The sequence below is a fragment of the Podarcis erhardii genome, assembly GCF_964252035.2.
Source record: "Podarcis erhardii genome assembly, chromosome: Z".
In the NCBI taxonomy this organism is placed as follows: Eukaryota; Metazoa; Chordata; class Lepidosauria; order Squamata; family Lacertidae; genus Podarcis; species Podarcis erhardii.
This window is the reverse complement of record NC_138504.1, coordinates 13,369,390-13,383,648: the sequence shown is the minus strand read 5'-3', so window position 1 is coordinate 13,383,648 and position 14,259 is coordinate 13,369,390. Positions and strand designations below refer to the sequence as shown.

At 43.7% G+C, this 14,259-nt stretch overlaps 2 long non-coding RNA genes across 2 annotated transcripts in view; one reads left to right on the top strand and one right to left on the bottom strand.

The window, feature by feature from the left end:
• The window catches only part of LOC309334062, a 76,965-nt gene that overhangs the window by 36,981 nt on the left and 25,725 nt on the right, over positions 1–14,259 (bottom strand). The gene's annotated exons all lie outside the window — the stretch shown is intronic.
• Positions 12,444–14,259, top strand: part of LOC309334101 — a 552,008-nt gene continuing 550,192 nt past the window's right edge. Inside the window, exons 1-2 of the long non-coding RNA XR_014152875.1 lie at positions 12,444–12,617; positions 12,736–12,819. This is a non-coding gene — a long non-coding RNA (uncharacterized lncRNA). The remainder of the gene's footprint in view (positions 12,618–12,735; positions 12,820–14,259) is intronic.

Genomic DNA, 14,259 nt, shown 5'->3' with positions numbered 1-14,259 from the left:
ACAGGAGGCCGCCTGGGCTGGGTGCCACCGTGCTGCCCATTTCTCTCTGGGGAGGGCAACTGCTGAGGCTTGCGCCTTGGCCCACATTTATACCCGCTCAGCAGCCAAATATTTTTGTCACATCACAATCAACCCACAGACAATGGCAGCAGCTGGGGAGGCATCACCATCACTCCCTCAGCCCTCACAATGGTGAGCCCAGCTCAGCAGCCAAAACACACACACACACACACACACACACACACACAAGTTGTGCCAATATCTGTGAAGGCCACACCGGAAACCCAAAGGGGCAGGAGGGGGACATTTTTCAGCCACAGTGGTTACATTTCCCTCCACACAACACTAGTCCAACACACAAATGAACAGAGCAATGAAAGCAAGCCTTATCTTTGCACAGGAAGCTGTTGAAGGAATGACATGCAGAGAGAAAGTTAGCATCTCAGGAAAAAACACTTTTTCATCAGTCAATCAATCAATCAATCAATCAATCAATCAATCATTTATTGTATTTGACTAAAACCCATTATAAATCCAGTTACAAAAGCACCAAACCCAATGACCCAAACTATGGCTCCCAGATTCTTGGGGGGGCGGGGAGAGCCAGGTGGATGCCATGTGAACTCAGCAATGTGTCAAGTGATGGCGACCGACTACCTCCAGGTTCAAAGGCGGCATATTTCTGCATATCAGTTCCTGAGAATCACGAGGGCTGTTGTGGTCAGATTCTGCTTGCAGTTTTTGCACAGGCATCTGTGAGAATGGGATGCTGAACTTGGGCCACTGGCCTGATCCAGGCAGCTTTCTTATGTTACAAAGGAAGACTTCCAAGAGAATACTTTTAATGCAGCACTCCAAGAAATGCTGCAAGTTTCAGAAAGTCACATAATGCACTCCAAAATCAGACATTTTCAAACCATTTCAGCACTGTGTCATTTTCTATTTTTCTGCATCTCTTATCTGAACTATGTACTTGCAGTTTCTTTGAGTATGTTTTTCCAATTTATTTTTATTTGGTAGCCATTTCTCCCTTTCCGAGGAAGGAACAAAAACATGTGAAGTTCTCAGTGTCCCTGACTTAAGGGTCTGACTGCTCTGCCCTGCCTACCAAGCGCTCACTGGCTGGTGTGCCTTTCACTGTAGGGAGATCAGAAGAGGACCGCTACATTGGCAGAAGCCTAAGCAGCCACGAGCTTGCTATTCAGACACAAGGATATTGTTGTAGTCATTTATTCTTATTTTTAATTACTTGGCACCACAGGCAGCTCTCTCCAAAAATGGCAAAGGCTACAATCCCACCTACATGGGAGGAAGCCCCACTGAATTCAGTAGGACTTACTTCCAAGTAGACATGGGTGCAGCAGTGCTGCAAGGATCTCTCTTGGAAGTCCCAGTAAATAAACTGCCACAGCGGCCGGATTAAACTGACCTGTGCAAAAACTGCAAGGTTAGGATTAGGGGTAGGATTAGGGGTAGGGTGGGGGTAGGGGTAGGGGTAGTGGTAGTGGTAGGGGTAGGGTTTTTTAGGGTTGAATTTGTTTAGGGTTTTTTTTTTTTGTTTTGTTTTGTTTTTAGGATTTTACCCCAGGAAATAAATAAACTGCCGCAGGGGCTGGATTAAACTGGGGCCAGATTAAACTGACCGGTGGGCTGGATTAGGCCCCCAAAATGGACTTTGGACATGCCTGATAAGCGCACAAACAAGATGTAGCGTGTGCACCATTTCATGTTTTACTGGAAAACTTTAGGTGACTGTTAACTGGTAGGCAGGGCCTTGGGGGCAAATCCCCCCTTGAATCTGATTTATGACTTCAGCAGTGAGACTACAGAGTGACAGTGTCATCATAATTTCACCATGGCAGTATGGTACCCATACTACTGTCCCATATCCCTATTAAATGTGGATTACAAAATTTTTGCTGACATTTTGGCCAAAAGATTGAAAAAGGATTGATGGATGAGATTCACAAGGACCAAGCGGGCTTTCTCCCGGGAATACACATGTCTGACAATTTGAGGAACATAATTGACATTCTGGAAAAGTTAGAAGTGAATATAAACACTAAAGCAGTTCTGATATTTGTGGATGCGGAGAAAGCTTTTGACAACATTTCTTGGAGTTTTATGAAAAAGAACCTACAGGGTATGGGGGTAGGCCAAGGTTTTGAAAATGGTATAGGTGCAATATACTCTGAACAAAAGGCCAAATTAATTGTAAATAATGTGGTTACGGAAGAATTTAAGATAGAAAAAGGAACACGACAGGGGTGCCCAATTTCCCCATTGCTTTTTATATCGGTCCTGGAGGTCCTGCTGAACATGATTAGAAGGGACCGGTTGGTTAAAGGTATACAGGTCGGAGCCAAACAGTACAAATTGAGAGCATTTGCAGATGACTTAGTTTTGACGTTACAGGAGCCAGAATCTAGTACTAAAAGGGTTTTGGAACTAATTCAAGAGTTTGGTCAAGTGGCAGGATTCAAATTGAACAAGTTAAAAACTAAGGTTTTAGAGAAAAACTTAACAGCTATTGAAAGAGAGAGGTTTCAGAATGAAACAGGTTTGACTGTGGTTAAGAAAGTGAAATACCTGGGGATTAATATGACAGCCAAAAATGGGAATTTATTTAAAGATAATTATGAAAAATGTTGGACGGAAGTGAAAAAAGATTTAGAAATTTGGTCAAATTTGAAGCTTTCCTTGTTGGGTCGAATTGCAGCTATAAAGATGAATGTATTGCCTAGAATGTTGTTTTTGTTTCAAACATTGCAAATTGTGGACAAGATGGATTGTTTCAAGAAGTGGCAGAAAGATATTTCTAGATTTGTCTGGCAGGGCAAGAAGCCCAGAATAAAATTTAAGATATTAACTGATGTAAAGGAAAGGGGTGGATTTGCCCTGCCAGACTTTAAACTTTACTATGAATCAGCAGCATTCTGCTGGTTGAAAGACTGGCTGCTTCTTGAGAACACAGACATTTTGGATTTAGAAGGTTTTAACAACGTTTTTGGGTGGCATGCATATTTGTGGTACGACAAGGTTAAAGCACATAAAGCATTCAAAAACCATATTGTCAGGAAAGCATTGTTTAATGTTTGGATAAGATATAAGGATTTATTGGAAAATAAAACACCAAGGTGGTTGTCACCAATGGAAGCAAAAGCTCAGAAAAAGCTCAATATGGAGGCCAAATGGCCAAAATATTGGGAAATTTTGGAACAAGAAGGAGATAGATTGAAACTGCAGAGTTTTGAGAAATTAAAAAACAAAGTGCGAGATTAGCTTCATTATTACCAGATAATGGAGGCATATAATTTGGACAAGAAAATTGGCTTCCAGGTGGAAAAATCAAAATTAGAAACAGAGCTGTTAGAACCTAAAACTAAGATTTTGTCAAAGATGTATAACTTGCTGTTGAAATGGAACACTCAGGATGAAACGGTGAAATCTGCTATGATTAAATGGGCACAAAAGATGTTGGACATAACATTATGTTTGCTGACTGGGAACAGTTATGGACCACAGGTATGAAGTTTACGGCATGTAATGCCCTAAGAGAGAATATTATGAAAATGATTTACAGGTGGTACATGACCCCAGTCAAGCTTGCAAAAAATTTATCATTTGCCCGATAATAAATGTTGAAAATGTAAAGAAAATGAAGGTACATTCTTTCACCTTTGGTGGACGTGCCCAAGGATTAAGGCTTTCTGGGAAATGATTTATAATGAAATGAAAAAGGTATTTAAATATACCTTCCTGAAGAAACCAGAGGCCTTTCTCCTGGGCATGGTCGGCCAATTGGTGCCAAAGAAGGATAGAACTTTCTTTATGTATGCCACAACAGCAGCAAGAATACTCATCACAAAGTACTGGAAGACACAAAATCTACCCACCCTGGAAGAATGGCAGATGAAAGTAATGGACTACATGAAATTGGTGGAAATGACTGGCAGAATCCGAGACCAGGGAGAAGAGTCGGTGGAAGAAGATTGGAAGAAATTTAAAGACTATTTACAGAAATATTGCAAAATTAATGAATGTTAGAATGATGCTGGATAGAAATTAAGTGGTTTCCAGCTGTAATGCTTTAAGAGAATATGGAAAAAAAAGGTTTAGAAACAGGTGAAAATTTATTGATAAGGATTTGCTGAACTAACAATTTGAACTGGCATACAAAAAAGGGAAGTATGAGGAGGTCTGGGAAATAAGTTGATGAAAAATAAGCATTGGAAACCTTATGTGTTTTTTAAATATTTTCATTTTTGTATTTTTGTTACTTCTTTTTTTCTTTTTTCTTTTTTTCTTTTTTCCTTTTATTCTATTATTATTGTAAACTTTAATAAATATTCTTTAAAAAAAAGAATTTGTTGAGGGTTTGTTTTTTTAGGATTTTACCCCAGGAAATAAATAAACTGCCCAAGGGGCCGGATTAAACTGACCGGTGGGCTGGATTAGGCCCCCAAAATGGACTTTGGCCATGCCTGATAAGCGCACAAACAAGATGTAGCGTGTGCACCATTTCATGTTTTACTGGAAAACTTTAGGTGACTGTTAACTGGTAGGCAGGGCCTTGGGGGCAAATCCCCCCTTGAATCTGACTTATGACTTCAGCAGTGAGACGACAGAGTGACAGTGTCATCATAATTTCACCATGGCAACCAGCTGCTTCATTTCCACTTACTTGAAAGGCAGGTCATTGAGAATTTATTTTATTTAATTATTTTTGTATGAAATATTTATTAAGTTTTCCATAACTGAACACGTGACCACTTTCTTGGAAATTGACTTGATGATCCACAGTTACCAAGCATCTAAGAATATAGAATATAGAAAAGAGCATCCTGATCAGAGGTCAAGTGGGAAGCTTGGCACCTCTTACTTAAGCTTTCAAGCTTTCAAGAAATATGTCTTCTTATGTCACAGATGGGTGATAGCAACCTCAATGAGCCTCCCCACGTAAATGCCAACTCTCCAAGCATTAATATAAATGCTGCCTCTCAGAAATAAAGATCTGCTCATGATCAGATCTCAAAACACAATTCCCTTCTTTTCTCTCCTATTTATTCTGGAGTAAGTCACAACTAAGCCCACTAAAGTTAATTGCGCTTGACCAAGCGCTTATCAGGCATGTCCAAAGTCCATTTGGGGGGCCTAATCCAGCCCACCGGTCAGTTTAATCCGGCCCCTGTGGCAGTTTATTTCCTGGCATAAAATCCTAAAAAAACAAACCCTCAACAAAGTCAACCAGTAAAACATGAAATGGTGCACACGCTACATCTTGTTTGTGCGCTTATCAGGCATGGCCAAAGTCCATTTTGGGGGCCTAATCCAGCCCACCGGTCAGTTTAATCCGGCCCCTTGGGCAGTTTATTTATTTCCTGGGGTAAAATCCTAAAAAAACAAACCCTCAACAAATTCTTTTTTTTAAAGAATATTTATTAAAGTTTACAATAATAATAGAATAAAAGGAAAAAAGAAAAAAAGAAAAAAGAAAAAAAGAAGTAACAAAAATACAAAAATGAAAATATTTAAAAAACACATAAGGTTTCCAATGCTTATTTTTCATCAACTTATTTCCCAGACCTCCTCATACTTCCCTTTTTTGTATGCCAGTTCAAATTGTTAGTTCAGCAAATCCTTATCAATAAATTTTCACCTGTTTCTAAACCTTTTTTTTCCATATTCTCTTAAAGCATTACAGCTGGAAACCACTTAATTTCTATCCAGCATCATTCTAACATTCATTAATTTTGCAATATTTCTGTAAATAGTCTTTAAATTTCTTCCAATCTTCTTCCACCGACTCTTCTCCCTGGTCTCGGATTCTGCCAGTCATTTCCACCAATTTCATGTAGTCCATTACTTTCATCTGCCATTCTTCCAGGGTGGGTAGATTTTGTGTCTTCCAGTACTTTGTGATGAGTATTCTTGCTGCTGTTGTGGCATACATAAAGAAAGTTCTATCCTTCTTTGGCACCAATTGGCCGACCATGCCCAGGAGAAAGGCCTCTGGTTTCTTCAGGAAGGTATATTTAAATACCTTTTTCATTTCATTATAAATCATTTCCCAGAAAGCCTTAATCCTTGGGCACGTCCACCAAAGGTGAAAGAATGTACCTTCATTTTCTTTACATTTTCAACATTTATTATCGGGCAAATGATAAATTTTTTGCAAGCTTGACTGGGGTCATGTACCACCTGTAAATCATTTTCATAATATTCTCTCTTAGGGCATTACATGCCGTAAACTTCATACCTGTGGTCCATAACTGTTCCCAGTCAGCAAACATAATGTTATGTCCAACATCTTTTGTGCCCATTTAATCATAGCAGATTTCACCGTTTCATCCTGAGTGTTCCATTTCAACAGCAAGTTATACATCTTTGACAAAATCTTAGTTTTAGGTTCTAACAGCTCTGTTTCTAATTTTGATTTTTCCACCTGGAAGCCAATTTTCTTGTCCAAATTATATGCCTCCATTATCTGGTAATAATGAAGCTAATCTCGCACTTTGTTTTTTAATTTCTCAAAACTCTGCAGTTTCAATCTATCTCCTTCTTGTTCCAAAATTTCCCAATATTTTGGCCATTTGGCCTCCATATTGAGCTTTTTCTGAGCTTTTGCTTCCATTGGTGACAACCACCTTGGTGTTTTATTTTCCAATAAATCCTTATATCTTATCCAAACATTAAACAATGCTTTCCTGACAATATGGTTTTTGAATGCTTTATGTGCTTTAACCTTGTCGTACCACAAATATGCATGCCACCCAAAAACGTTGTTAAAACCTTCTAAATCCAAAATGTCTGTGTTCTCAAGAAGCAGCCAGTCTTTCAACCAGCAGAATGCTGCTGATTCATAGTAAAGTTTAAAGTCTGGCAGGGCAAATCCACCCCTTTCCTTTACATCAGTTAATATCTTAAATTTTATTCTGGGCTTCTTGCCCTGCCAGACAAATCTAGAAATATCTTTCTGCCACTTCTTGAAACAATCCATCTTGTCCACAATTTGCAATGTTTGAAACAAAAACAACATTCTAGGCAATACATTCATCTTTATAGCTGCAATTCGACCCAACAAGGAAAGCTTCAAATTTGACCAAATTTCTAAATCTTTTTTCACTTCCGTCCAACATTTTTCATAATTATCTTTAAATAAATTCCCATTTTTGGCTGTCATATTAATCCCCAGGTATTTCACTTTCTTAACCACAGTCAAACCTGTTTCATTCTGAAACCTCTCTCTTTCAATAGCTGTTAAGTTTTTCTCTAAAACCTTAGTTTTTAACTTGTTCAATTTGAATCCTGCCACTTGACCAAACTCTTGAATTAGTTCCAAAACCCTTTTAGTACTAGATTCTGGCTCCTGTAACGTCAAAACTAAGTCATCTGCAAATGCTCTCAATTTGTACTGTTTGGCTCCGACCTGTATACCTTTAACCAACCGGTCCCTTCTAATCATGTTCAGCAGGACCTCCAGGACCGATATAAAAAGCAATGGGGAAATTGGGCACCCCTGTCGTGTTCCTTTTTCTATCTTAAATTCTTCCGTAACCACATTATTTACAATTAATTTGGCCTTTTGTTCAGAGTATATTGCACCTATACCATTTTCAAAACCTTGGCCTACCCCCATACCCTGTAGGTTCTTTTTCATAAAACTCCAAGAAATGTTGTCAAAAGCTTTCTCCGCATCCACAAATATCAGAACTGCTTTAGTGTTTATATTCACTTCTAACTTTTCCAGAATGTCAATTATGTTCCTCAAATTGTCAGACATGTGTATTCCCGGGAGAAAGCCCGCTTGGTCCTTGTGAATCTCATCCATCAATCCTTTTTCAATCTTTTGGCCAAAATGTCAGCAAAAATTTTGTAATCCACATTTAATAGGGATATGGGACAGTAGTATGGGTACCATACTGCCATGGTGAAATTATGATGACACTGTCACTCTGTAGTCTCACTGCTGAAGTCATAAATCAGATTCAAGGGGGGATTTGCCCCCAAGGCCCTGCCTACCAGTTAACAGTCACCTAAAGTTTTCCAGTAAAACATGAAATGGTGCACACGCTACATCTTGTTTGTGCGCTTATCAGGCATGTCCAAAGTCCATTTTGGGGGCCTAATCCAGCCCACCGGTCAGTTTAATCTGGCCCCAGTTTAATCCAGCCCCTGCGGCAGTTTATTTATTTCCTGGGGTAAAATCCTAAAAACAAAACAAAACAAAAAAAAAAACCCTAAACAAATTCAACCCTAAAAAACCCTACCCCTACCACTACCACTACCCCTACCCCTACCCCCACCCTACCCCTAATCCTACCCCTAATCCTAACCTTGCAGTTTTTGCACAGGTCAGTTTAATCCGGCCGCTGTGGCAGTTTATTTACTGGGACTTCCAAGAGAGATCCTTGCAGCACTGCTGCACCCATGTCTACTTGGAAGTAAGTCCTACTGAATTCAGTGGGGCTTCCTCCCATGTAGGTGGGATTGTAGCCTTTGCCATTTTTGGAGAGAGCTGCCTGTGGTGCCAAGTAATTAAAAATAAGAATAAATGACTACAACAATATCCTTGTGTCTGAATAGCAAGCTCGTGGCTGCTTAGGCTTCTGCCAATGTAGCGGTCCTCTTCTGATCTCCCTACAGTGAAAGGCACACCAGCCAGTGAGCGCTTGGTAGGCAGGGCAGAGCAGTCAGACCCTTAAGTCAGGGACACTGAGAACTTCACATGTTTTTGTTCCTTCCTCGGAAAGGGAGAAATGGCTACCAAATAAAAATAAATTGGAAAAAACATACTCAAAGAAACTGCAAGTACATAGTTCAGATAAGAGATGCAGAAAAATAGAAAAATGACACAGTGCTGAAATGGTTTGAAAATGTCTGATTTTGGAGTGCATTATGTGACTTTCTGAAACTTGCAGCATTTCTTGGAGTGCTGCATTAAAAGTATTCTCTTGGAAGTCTTCCTTTGTAACATAAGAAAGCTGCCTGGTTCAGGCCAGTGGCCCAAGTTCAGCATCCCATTCTCACAGATGCCTGTGCAAAAACTGCAAGCAGAATCTGACCACAACAGCCCTCGTGATTCTCAGGAACTGATATGCAGAAATATGCCGCCTTTGAACCTGGAGGTAGTCGGTCGCCATCACTTGACACATTGCTGAGTTCACATGGCATCCACCTGGCTCTCCCCGCCCCCCCAAGAATCTGGGAGCCATAGTTTGGGTCATTGGGTTTGGTGCTTTTGTAACTGGATTTATAATGGGTTTTAGTCAAATACAATAAATGATTGATTGATTGATTGATTGATTGATTGACTGATGAAAAAGTGTTTTTTTCCTGAGATGCTAACTTTCTCTCTGCATGTCATTCCTTCAACAGCTTCCTGTGCAAAGATAAGGCTTGCTTTCATTGCTCTGTTCATTTGTGTGTTGGACTAGTGTTGTGTGGAGGGAAATGTAACCACTGGGCTGAAAAATGTCCCCCTCCTGCCCCTTTGGGTTTCCGGTGTGGCCTTCACAGATATTGGCACAACTTGTGTGTGTGTGTGTGTGTGTGTGTGTGTGTGTGTTTTGGCTGCTGAGCTGGGCTCACCATTGTGAGGGCTGAGGGAGTGATGGTGATGCCTCCCCAGCTGCTGCCATTGTCTGTGGGTTGATTGTGATGTGACAAAAATATTTGGCTGCTGAGCGGGTATAAATGTGGGCCAAGGCGCAAGCCTCAGCAGTTGCCCTCCCCAGAGAGAAATGGGCAGCACGGTGGCACCCAGCCCAGGCGGCCTCCTGTCCCGTGGCGGCGAGCCGGCAAGCGGAAGGAGGCAATTGCCCGACGCTGGGATGCTGTGGCCCTGGTGGTCTCCTGTCCCGTGGTGGCAAGCTGGCAAGCAGAAGGAGGCAATCGCCCGGCGCTGGGATGCTGTGGAGCAAGGAGAAGGCAAGTACAAAGATTACTTGCTGGTGGGATCGCTACTTGAAGGTGACTGACACTCAGCTCTGAAGCTGGTTGATGTCTGGCAATGGACCTGATGAGGTTGCAGCTGGTGGATGGTTGTCGGAAGAATTTGCATTCAGGCTAGTGGATGTTGTGAGGCTACGCTGGCTGAGATGGGTGCAAACTGGTTTGGAAGCCTTGCTTGTGAACAGGCAGCCAAACAGAGGAGGAATCTGGGGGGACGCGTTCGGGTGTTGGCCATCCCACTCACCTGTTTGCCTTTGCCTTACAGGGATGTCTGGAGCCGGTGAGGTTTTCCCCATGTCCAGTCTTAAAAGTCATCAAGAGAACCGCAGGACATCCCTATTTACATCGGAGAAGTGAACGTGAAATACTGGCAGTGAGGAATGGGCAAGACCTTGGCCATACTTGAGAGAAGGAGCTTTGAAGGGAGACTGCAGGCAGACATCTGCTGCACTGCAAGTGATGGGGCAGTGGGGAGAGAGAAGAAAATGAGGGAGGGAACATTAGGCCACATTAGGTGCACCACTGGAACTGCTATGAAGTCACTTTAAACAGGCATGGCTTCCCCTCAGGGATTCTGGGAACTGTAGGTGGTTAAGGGGACGGAGACTTGTTACGGTGCTTGAGTATTAGGATTAGGGGTAGGATTAGGGGTAGGATTAGGGGTAGGGTTCCCTTCTTGCCAGGGAACTCTGGGAATTGTAGCTCTAGTTAAGGGTTAAGGGTTAGAGTTAGGGTTAGCGTCAGGGGCAGGGATAGGGTTCCCTTGGCAGGGAACTCTGGGAATTGTAGCTGTAGATAGGGGGAAGGGTTGGGGTTAGGGTTCCCTTTTTGCCAGGGAACACTGGGAATTGTAGCTGTAGATAGGGGGCAGGGTTAGGGTTCCCTTCTTGCCAGGGAACTCTGGGAATTGTAGCTCTAGTTAAGGCTTAAGGCTTAGCGTTAGGGTTAGCGTCAGGGGTAGGGGTGGGGGTGGGGGTAGAGGTAGAGGTAGGGTTCCCTTCTTGGCAGGGAACAGGGGGTCCCCTAACAACTCTTGGCACCCTTTCCCAACTATAGCTCCCAGAGTCTTTGGGGGTGTTTAAGCCATGAGTGTTTAAAGCGGCTTCATAGCACGTTTAATGGTGTGGATGTGGCCGTGGCCTCCCTCACCCCATTGCCTCTTATTCATGAAGAATCGAAAGGATTTCCCAATTCAAATCTCTCGGAAACAAGAAACAGAAAGAAGACACTCAGCCCAGGCGGTCTCCTGTCCTGTGGCGGCAAGCTGGCAAGCGGAAGGAGGCAATCGCCCGGCGCTGGGATGCTGTGGAGCAAGGAGAAGGCAAGTACAAAGATTACTTACTGGTGGGATCGCTACTTGAAGGTGACTGACACTCAGCTCTGAAGCTGGTTGATGTCTGGCAATGGACCTGATGAGGTTGCAGCTGATGGATGGTTGTCGGAAGAATTTGCATTCAGGCTAGTGGATGTTGTGAGGCTACGCTGGCTGAGATGGGTGCAAACTGGTTTGGAAGCCTTGTTTGTTAACAGGCAGCCAAACAGAGGAGGAATCTGGGGGGACGCGTTCGGGTGTTGGCCATCCCACTCACCTGTTTGCCTTTGCCTTACAGGGATGTCTGGAGCCGGTGAGGTTTTCCCCATGTCCAGTCTTAAAAGTCATCAAGAGAACAGCAGGACATCCCTATTTACATCAGAGAAGTGAACGTGAAATACTGGCAGTGAGGAATGGGCAAGACCTTGGCCATACTTGAGAGAAGGAGCTTTGAAGGGAGACTGCAGGCAGACATCTGCTGCACTGCAAGTGATGGGGCAGTGGGGAGAGAGAAGAAAATGAGGGAGGGAACATTAGGCCACATTAGGTGCACCACTGGAACTGCTATGAAGTCACTTTAAACAGGGCATGGCTTCCCCTCAGGGATTCTGGGAACTGTAGGTGGTTAAGGGGACGGAGACTTGTTACGGTGCTTAAGTACAGTGGTGCCTCACAAGACGAAATTAATTCGTTCCACAAGTTTTTTCTTCTTGCGAGTTTTTCGTCTTGCGAAGCACGGTTTCCCATAGGAATACATTGAAAATCAATCAATGTGTTCCTATGGAGACCGTCCAGGGACAGAGGGGAAGCGCCGCGGACCTGTTTTAAAGCAAGGGGCAGCGGGGAGAAGATTGCTTCTCCCCGTTGCCGCCCCTTGGTTCAAAAGGCCGCATGCCTTCCCCTCTGTCCCCTCTTTTGAAGCAAGGGGCGGAGGGGAGAAGATCGCTTCTCCCCGTTGCCGCCCCTTGGTTCAAAAGGGGTCCGGGACAGAGGGGAAGGCACGCTGCGCTTCCCCGCTATCCCCGGAGCTTGCGGGGCAAGCTTCGTTTTGCGAAGCAAGCCCATAGGGAAATGCGTCTTGCGAAGCGGCTAAGAAAACGAAAAACTCCTTCGTCTAGCGAGTTTTTCGTTTTCCGAGGTGTTCGTCTTGCGGGGTACCACTGTATTAGGATTAGGATTAGGGGTAGGATTAGGGGTAGGGTAGGGTTCCCTTCTTGCCAGGGAACTCTGGGAATTGTAGCTCTAGTTAAGGGTTAAGGGTTAGAGTTAGGGTTAGCGTCAGGGGCAGGGATAGGGTTGGGGTTCCCTTGGCAGGGAATTCTGGGAATTGTAGCTCTTGTTAGGGGGCAGGGTTAGGGTTAGGGTTCCCTTTTTGCCAGGGAACTCTGGGAATTGTAGCTGTAGATAGGGGAAAGGGTTGGGGTTAGGGTTCCCTTTTTGCCAGGGAACTCTGGGAATTGTAGCTGTAGATAGGGGGCAGGGTTAGGGTTCCCTTCTTGCCAGGGAACTCTGGGAATTGTAGCTCTAGTTAAGGCTTAAGGCTTAGCGTTAGGGTTAGCGTCAGGGGTAGGGGTGGGGGTAGGGGTAGAGGTAGGGTTCCCTTCTTGGGAGGGAACGGGGGTCCCCTAACAACTCTTGGCACCCTTTCCCAACTATAGCTCCCAGAGTCTTTGGGGGTGTTTAAGCCATGAGTGTTTAAAGCGGCTTCATAGCACGTTAAATGGTGTGGATGTGGCCGTGGCCTCCCTCACCCCATTGCCTCTTATTCATGAAGAATCGAAAGGATTTCCCAATTCAAATCTCTCGGAAACAGGAAACAGAAAGAAGAAAGACTTTGTATCTCAAGCCATTTTGGAAGGTCTTAACTTGAAATGCCAATAAAGGTATTTTTATTGTATTGTGTTGTATAGTGTTGTGATTAACATGGGAAGTAGGGTGGTAAAATACGTTTGTCTTTCTGCATGCGTTTATAGTAGGCATTTTGCACTCACCTGAACCCTTGCAGGGAAAGGGACAGGGCACAATGGGACAGGGTGGGGCAACCGGGCTGCTTAAACCACACCCCTTCTCCAACGGAAGCAGCATGGGGGGTGGGCCCTCCGAGAGAGAACAACAGAACAGAACACAGAACAAAGAAGACGGAAGTGGCGCGCAGTTCCTTCTGTTCCCTCTCTTCCAAAGAATGGAATGTCAACACACAGAGCATGTGATCCAGTAGTCTCACACACTCTGCAGCACGGGAGAGAATGAAACTCCGGACATCCAGCACCCGCTTCTCTGCTTCTCTTGAACTCTTTGACTGTAACCCTGTACAATCTTTTTTCAAAGAGGGCCAGATTTGATGAAGTGAAGGGCCGTGAGGGCCACCAAAACAGCCAACCCAACTTGTTTTTTTAGGGTTGAATTTGTTGAGTTTTTTTTTTTTAGGGTTTTACCCCAGGAAATAAATAAACTGCCACAGGGGCCGGATTAAACTGACCGATGGGCTGGATTAGGCCCCCAAAATGGACTTTGGACATGCCTGATAAGCGCACAAACAAGATGTAGCGTGTGCACCATTTCATGTTTTACTGGAAAACTTTAGGTGACTGTTAACTGGTAGGCAGGGCCTTGGGGGCAAATCCCCCCTTGAATCTGACTTATGACTTCAGCAGTGAGACTACAGAGTGACAGTATCATCATAATTTCACCATGGCAACCAGCTGCTTCATTTCCACTTACTTGAAAGGCAGGTCATTGAGTATTTATTTTATTTATTTATTTTTGTATGAAATATTTATTAAGTTTTCCATAACTGAACACGTGGCCACTTTCTTTCCCTAGGAATTGCATCCCTAGCATTGCATCCTCCCCCCAGCCCCTCCCCAAAGCTTGCTGCACCCCAAGGCGTTTTGCACTCACCTGAACCCTTGCAGGGAAAGGAGCAAGGGACAATGGGAAGGGGCGGGGTGACCAGTCTGTTTAAACCACACCCCTTTTCCAACAGAAGCGGC